This window comes from Parasteatoda tepidariorum, chromosome 1 (genome assembly GCF_043381705.1).
Source record: "Parasteatoda tepidariorum isolate YZ-2023 chromosome 1, CAS_Ptep_4.0, whole genome shotgun sequence".
In the NCBI taxonomy this organism is placed as follows: Eukaryota; Metazoa; Arthropoda; class Arachnida; order Araneae; family Theridiidae; genus Parasteatoda; species Parasteatoda tepidariorum.
Window position 1 is genome coordinate 83,955,341 of NC_092204.1, and position 8,090 is coordinate 83,963,430.

An 8,090-nucleotide genomic window follows, 5' to 3' on the forward strand; every position below is an offset into this window, starting at 1 on the left:
TGCATGTCAGTGCGATTCGATGCCTTCGGGAACAGTTCGTCTTGCGTATTCTTACGATACTTACAAGCGCGTTTAAGGTAATTCCTTGTAATCTGATTGCACCTATAATATTGTCCTCGATGCATGTTGTGTTTATGTTGTTTCGATTTTTTTTTTTTTTTTTTTTTTTTTTTTTTTTTTTTTTTTTTTTTTTTTTTTGGCATGAGTGAAACTTTTGACCTCTTTTTTTAAAGTTTTGTATTTATACACTGATATAATGTAAACCGAGAAAAAAATAAATAGAAAAACAATTACTTGTTGAAATAGAACACTTGCATCAAATCAATTTTGATAAGAAATTTTACATTTTCGTGACACACGGCCATTTTTACTTCAGTTCTTTCTCTTTATTTACGCGAGTAAATGGTATTGGTACTTTATTTACGTTGAACTAGAGCTCACAATGGGTTATCGACGAATGTGTTAGACTTCCTGAACGTTGAACATGGGTTTAACGGGGATTGATACCGCTCACCCTCGTCATGTTCTTAGACTGATCAAAGTGGTCACCCATCCGTTCACGGATCACAGCCAGTGAGGATTGACTTCAGTGATCCAGCTATGAACTAGTCTTGTGATTAAATCACAGTTCATCTTGCACATATTTTCCAAACACTCACTTGCAGCAAGTTTCTCGGACAAAGTAAGAATGGCACAAGTTCAGTTGTTTTGTAATTTGTTATTAGATATGCTTTAATAATTGAACCGCAAACTGCAACTAATTGCCTATGGATGGTGTTTTCTACACTACCCAAGTAGCACAGGGATATTGTAACAGCTTTAGTTTACATCGACCGACATTGTCAATATTGGCGAAAATCGAAATTGTGTGTACGATATTGTACGATTCCCGTCGATTTCACATTAAAAATATGTTTGTAAAACTTATCATTTAAAACTTTATTGTGTCCTTAAATCAAAATTAATCATTTAAAAGACAAAAAATTACGTCAAATTGTTATAATTCCAAAAAATAAGTTTGAAATATAAATTTAGAGACATCCGAACAACCCCGGACAATATTTGATATCAATATTGCAATCGTGTTTTTGTCACGACATCGATTTTTTCTCTAAATACTGAAATCTACGATCTATACCACTCGGAACCGTAACCATAACCCGTTAAAATGCTGTTTATCATTTACCGCTACACCTGCGATCTATTTATCTTTTGTCTACTTATATTTAAATCTAAATTCGTCTCATAAGATTTATACCTTAGCTCATAATGTAAATGGAATGAAAATTATTTCGATTTAGCGAGCCCGAAAACTCAAACCAGCTGAAGATGAAGGGGAATTAATGCACCTTGTTGAAGTGAACGAATTCTCTGATCTTGGCAGGTATGTGCTGTTTTTAATATATATAATTAAATTATATATTGCAAGAATTACATTGATTTCCACCTTTTTCTTGTCCAGGCTGCTTAACTATTTAATTATATCACGTTATTCAATTCTCATATTCACAAACAGTGGCGTAATTTTATAGTATGTTTGGAGATGTTAAGCCTTCTGACATGCTTATGTTTATATTTTTCACACCTGCCAAATTGTACGTTTGATGAAAAATATTTTTTAATACTTGAACTAATTAAAAATTTAAGAGCTAAGTGAGCTAACAAATGGATCATATTTGCATATTTTTTAATTATTAATTTGTCATGGTAGATTGAAATGTTTTTTTTCTTCGAAATTTTAAATTGAAGATTTAGTATGTCTACTAGATTGATTTAATATGTATACTGAAGATTTAATAAGATATCTAATGTTGCTGCTAGTAAGAAGTTTTTTTCTCAACCGTACAAGTTTGCAGTATATATATATTTATATATATATATATGTGTGTGTGTGTGTTTAATTATTATTTAATATTATGCTTACTGTATCTAATTAATATATAATGTTTAAATTACAAAAAAAAAGAATTGAATCATGAAAATTTTATATGTCTACATCTTACTTACCGAACCGAGTAGCTCATTAATCAAGTAATTCATAATTTCAGAAGGGGTTTTAACTTACATAAACTGAAGTTTGTTAACTATTAAATTATATCACATTATTCAATTCTGATATTCCCAAAGATCTTGTTTACTTTTATTGGTTCTGTGCACTATAACAATTTATCTGCTTTTCTCGGACTAAAAAAGACGAACTTGTTCAACGTTCCTCCCATATGCTCCTGCCAAAGAATAGGGTATCTCTCCTGATACTATTCTTTGGGTACATATATGTATTTATTAGGGTACATATAGGGTATCAGTACACCTAGAAAGTCATGGATTTCTATATTGAACAAAATTTGTCATGATCTAACTATTATTTTTTTAAAAATTGCAGATTTAGGTAACTGAAAAATCTTAATTTTAAAAATGGAATCCCCCTAATTTCATAGCGTTCTGAATATCTGAATTTGTAACAAAATATCCAATCTTAATCGTATTTTATTAAAATATAAAATGTTTCAATTGTGTTCTTTAAAATAATTAAGGAAAGAACATCCTTTCTAGAGCGAATAATCTTTTAAACTTCAGTGATTTCAGAATCTTATTAATTATTTTATTTGTTTAATTTTTTTTTTATTATAATGAATTTAAAATTCTTGTTTAGGCATTTTATGTTACACTTACTTTTAAGAAGAAAAAAAGCAGCTTTAAAAAGCTATATAAAAGTTATTTACTTTTGTATATTTTTCAGCTATTTAAATGCTTCAACTCTTTCTTTACTCAATTTTTAAGTTTAATATCAATAAATGAGAAGGTTTAGAGCCCCGTGGCAGATTTGCAGAGACACGGCAACATTTTCACTGAACATTACAAAGTTCTTGCAGAAAGATTTTTCTTTTGAAAAGTAAAAAAAAAAAAAAATTACCTTTATTTATTTTTTGACAGAAATTTACCAGTTATATTTGAATCATGCATTTGAATAATAACTTTTTGGCGTGTTCAATATACGCCAATAGTAGCGTAAATTGATGGGTTTTTTTCTGTTGTATTTTCGTCAGTTATTGATGTTGATTTTCAAGTGGATTTTAAATATCCCGATAAGCAACCTGAAAAATTCGAATCTTGTATTTGGGTATTTACTTTTTAGGTCAATAATTCTGTCGAATTTTATCAGTTATTGCTATTGATTTCTCCATAGTTTTTAAATCTGATATTTATTATACGATATTTTTATACAACAGCCTAATCAAGAAACGAAACACTCATTTGAGGTGACCAATTCGTGTGAATTTGTTGTCAATCTTTTTTTTTCGCCGAGTACTACTGCGGATTTAATAATTTGCAATTTTTTTTTACTGGGATGACAAAAGGCGAAGGAAATAATTTCTATATCCCCCTGCCTCCCAACAAAATGCGAAAATGTTGCATGTAATGTTATAATAAAAATTATACGCTCAATTTAAAAAAAGGTTATACATAGTTTTTTGTTTTAAACACAGTGCTTTTGTTATTTTAAATTAGTAACATAACTGTTTATTTTTGTGAAAAGTATCTTGCAGAAAGATATTAGTGCTAGAGAGTTTTGTCGCAAATAGCTCGAAAAAATTCTGCTTCAAGGATTCAGAGTATAACAGCTTTGGTTATACCTATCATTTCAATTAATGTTATTATAATGCTTTTTTGAATTTATTGTAGTGTTTTTGTCGGATAAAATAGTAACTTCGGTAACTCATGACAACTTTTTGGAGTTATTGATGGAAAGTCAGGGTTTTAAAATCTAAAATGTCGCAGATACCATGTACATATCAAAATGAAAAGCAATCCATAGCTGAATATGTCCCAACTTTGCAACATATTTTAACTTATGTGATTCTTAAGTCAAATATGACTGCACAGTCAATAAAACACTTATCACATGATAAGTGTTTTAATGGTATGGGTATTTCTCTGCACACTATTTATACATAGAATTCTTGATAATTGGATTCGTTAACATACAATCTGATATTGCAATGTTTAATATATTTATGCACAGGCCATTGCTTTGGAAGCTTCTCATATACAAAGTAAAGAACTAATGCAATAACTCTTTGAGAATAAAGTGACTGAAATAAGAAATAATATATTATAAAAATGAAAAATGTAGATAATTCCTTTCTTCAGCAATCCTATGCCCGTTTTACTTGTGTGGTCTTAATTGATGATAAAATATGAGGTACATTTTGTAATGGTTATTAAAACATTATATTTTTATATATATCTTTTTTTTCTTTCAGATATGTTATTTTGAAACCATCTGTAAAGAAGGCTATTTATGTTCTTTTACTTCAGCACCATCTTGGAATTGGCGATGATGTATTGTAAATTAAAATGAAAAAGGAAACAGTGTTTTGAAAGCCTCTCAGCTGTTACAAACGCCATCTTAGGTAATTTTATAGACTTAGAATTTTAAAATTTGTAATTAGACTTTACTTTTTCGTGAGTCATTATCTTGCACTAAAATGGATCAGTTATTCCTTAAATTAACTACCCTGGTCCTTCCTGTTTTATTTTGCTTAGTTTGTATTCTGAACTCTAATACATTTACAGCATTGTATGTTTCAAAGTTCAAAAGTTAGCCGCTCTTAAGGTTTTGTAATGTTTTTCATGGCATCTTTTCTCAACCATGGCATCTTCTTCTAGTTATCAGGGTTTGTTGATTTAGATCAGCTTGATTTATTACATGATTTAAATCAAATGATTTTTTTTTAGAAAAAAAGCATTGATTTTGAAAGTTAAAATACAGTGTTTTTAAATTATTGATGCTTTTATTATTTTTTTTTCTAGTTTTAAAACTTATTTTAAATAAATTGCTGCATTAATTAATTTTAGTTATTCAAATTGCTTTCTTTCTTGGTGTGTGTTAAATTCCAACACATTTGAAATTGCATTTTTAAAAATTTTTTTTGATTCTTGAGATTGATTGATGGCATTAAATGTACAAATTAAAGTACACATTTAATGCTGTCTTAATATAGACTTCCATAGCTGTAGAGAGTAATTAATAAACATGAATTTTTTCAAAAAAAATGCAAATAATGTTAATTAAAATTCTACCTTTTGATTAAAAAAGCATGGAATTAAAATCTACATTATATTTTATTAGTGGAAAATGTTTATTTCTAAAGCTATAGTAGAAAGATGGGTTATATTAGAAAGAAATTACCCTAATATGTCAAAAATAGAAGGAAAGAAAAGGGGGCTGATGAATTCAGATGTTTTTTTCCTGATATAGTGTCATTCTTCCCTTTCAAAGTCTATTTGAAGCAGCAGAGTTATTAACTGGTAATTTTTTCTCATAATATGTTTATAGTATCTTTGACATAATCAGATTTTCTATAAAGAAATTTTGTGAAAAAAAATTCCAATAAGTACATAGATTTTTTAAAATTTTTTTTTAGCTTAGCTTATCTATTTTGATATAAGATTAAAAATTTATTACCACTTAGCAGTACCTTTACAAAATACTTCACTATATCTAAATCAGCACTGTGGTAACCTCATGTTAGATGTGGAATTTGTATTGACTAGCCGGGTTCTAATCTCAGCCGATACTGGGATTGGAACCCGGATCACCTCATTGAAAGGTGACCAAATATTTTTTAAAAATTATTCAAGGAAAAACTTTTTTCCGTCTATCATATTATAAAATACATAGCTGCCAACCCTTCTGCATTTTGCAGAAGCTTTCTGCATTTTTACTTATTTTAGCTATTTTTTCCTCTTTTATGCGCAGAAGATAAGATCTTCTGCATTTTACCCATCTGCCTGATAGCTAGTATTTTCTTTAAGTCAGACGTCGCTGTTCCTCTTGTAACAGCGTTTGGCAAGGCCGTAACTACATTTTTAATCGAATATTGTACCATCAAGTAGCTGGTCGAAAGTTTTTTTAAAAAATATTTCCTTTTTTGTTTTAAAAAAAGATGAGTATTGCTTTTTTTTGCTCATAATAAGTGGATTTATAAATAAATAATTAATCAAAATAGTTAAAATCCGCTTCTTTTATAAATTTATTGGTAATTAGTATGTGCTTGCGAATCTTCTGCATTTTTAGGCATTTCTTCTGCATTTTTTTTTTTCTATCTTCTGCATTTTTATAACTAGAGGTTGGCAGCTATGAAAATATAATATTTTCCATTTGTTATTAACTTACTCGTCAAGGGCCCCCATATAAAAATAGGCCCGGTGCTCCTGGAAACATAAAAACTGCTCTGATTCTATACAAAAGAATTGTCAACCTAGGGCTGTTAGTAGTACTTGCATTGTGCTCATGTCTACTTTAGTTCATGTAATTTTTCAATATAACTATTTGTCTTTTAATTTAAAAGTATTAAAATTAACCACAGTTTATGTCTTATTTTTTTTCAGCTGCTACCTTCAGACTGTTCAAAGAGACTAGCTGCTACCTTCAGACTGTTTAAAGAAACTAGCTGACTAGAAAAAGCTGAAAAATTTGGTGAAGTTCTTGCCACCGCCAATGGCCGGGAAGGCAGGAAGACTAAGTTTGCGCCTCAACTGCCACAGTTTTGTTTTAGAAACAATTGATTGTATTAAAGAATACAATAAATTATAGAAATTAGTATATTATTCTTTACTGTTTAATAAAAATTATATTTCATTTACACATTTGACAACCGTTCAAGCCCTAATAAATATTTTGGCAACACTTTAATGGATAAAGGCTATAAGTAAATTAGATCGCAGCTTATTGTACCATGCTTGCCCTTTTTTAAGTCAGAAATCTGAGGAAGTGACTCCTGTTATTTTATTATGACAATATCAGTGTAAATATTGCTTTTTTTTTTTTTTTTAATCAGTTTTTTTAAAATCGAACCTGATGCTGTGAAGATAAGGAGTTTTGTTTTCCATAGATACTATTTTAGTAAAATACAGATTATATAATACTAAAACGTCACAACAAAAAAGTTAATCGTTTTAAATTAAACATATTGTAATTTTAATCTACATAGTAAAATATAGATGCTTTAAAAATTATTGCACAAATCACTTAAAATATTAAAATAATTTCACAATATAAATGGCTGCTTGTACCCTGAAAAAGCGAAGAAATATCTTAACAAAACTATTTACTTTCTAGCTTATTTTCTGGAATAATAGTAAAATATACCTGCCTACCCAAACTTATTAAATATTTATAATTAAAAAATTCTACAAGTTTTGGGAATAACAAATAATTTAATTTTAAACAAGCTAGAACGGTTTTGTTAGGTTTTTCCAGCTTACAAGCAGGCATGAATATTTACAAAAACTAATTTTTATTTTCTCAAATAACGTAATTTTGGCGATTGTCTGCATTCCACAGCATTCGTTTTTTGAATATCGTGTTGACGATGTCGGTTGACATAGTACAACGTTTGTAAATGCAGAGAGATGTCGATCGACGTTACCCAACGTTCCTACAATATCGAACAATATTGTTTTGCAATATTGAATATACGTTATAAAAGGGGTCCATTTTTATATAGTACAATATTTCGCTACGATATTGTACAATGTTCAAAGCTAAGTTTTTACGATATCGTTTTTGTGAATTGTGCTACTTGGGTAGGGAACGCTGCAAGCTCGGTACCGCCTAAATTTCCGGGTTACTGTTTCCGTTGTATTTTAAAGCCATTTGTCATCGTTGTGTTTTGAGATTCTTGCAAACAATGTATTTGATTACTTATTACTTGTGTTTACAATGCTAAAAGTGTTAACACTAACGTAAGAAGGTGCACAGCTTACAACAAGAACAAGCAGTAATAAACTTATGGAAAGAGGCCAAATCAAGACTGCCAAAAAATCGAGTTATTCAAAATCTAGCAACCATGTCACCTTTTTTAATAATAAATAACAAAATAACTAAAACAAATTTTCACTCCAAACTCCCCAGAATTACATAATAACATTAATATCTTATGAAATACGGCAGATTTGGGCTCAGAAATTATCTAATTTATTTCTTTTATTGAAAACAAAATTATCCGTTTGAGAACATCGCCTATCAGAATAACATGTAGAATAACAGCTGCAAACTTTTTAACCGGAACTAGAGTAGATGC

The 8,090-nt window shown here is 29.2% G+C and overlaps 1 long non-coding RNA gene across 1 annotated transcript; it reads left to right on the forward strand.

Annotated features, from left to right (window-relative positions):
* Positions 1 to 809: 809 nt before the first annotated feature.
* On the forward strand, positions 810 to 6,610 carry LOC107447452 (uncharacterized). Its single transcript, XR_006225070.2, has 3 exons — positions 810 to 1,384; positions 4,266 to 4,415; positions 6,397 to 6,610. It is a non-coding gene; the product is annotated as an uncharacterized lncRNA (long non-coding RNA).
* Positions 6,611 to 8,090: the final 1,480 nt, after the last annotated feature.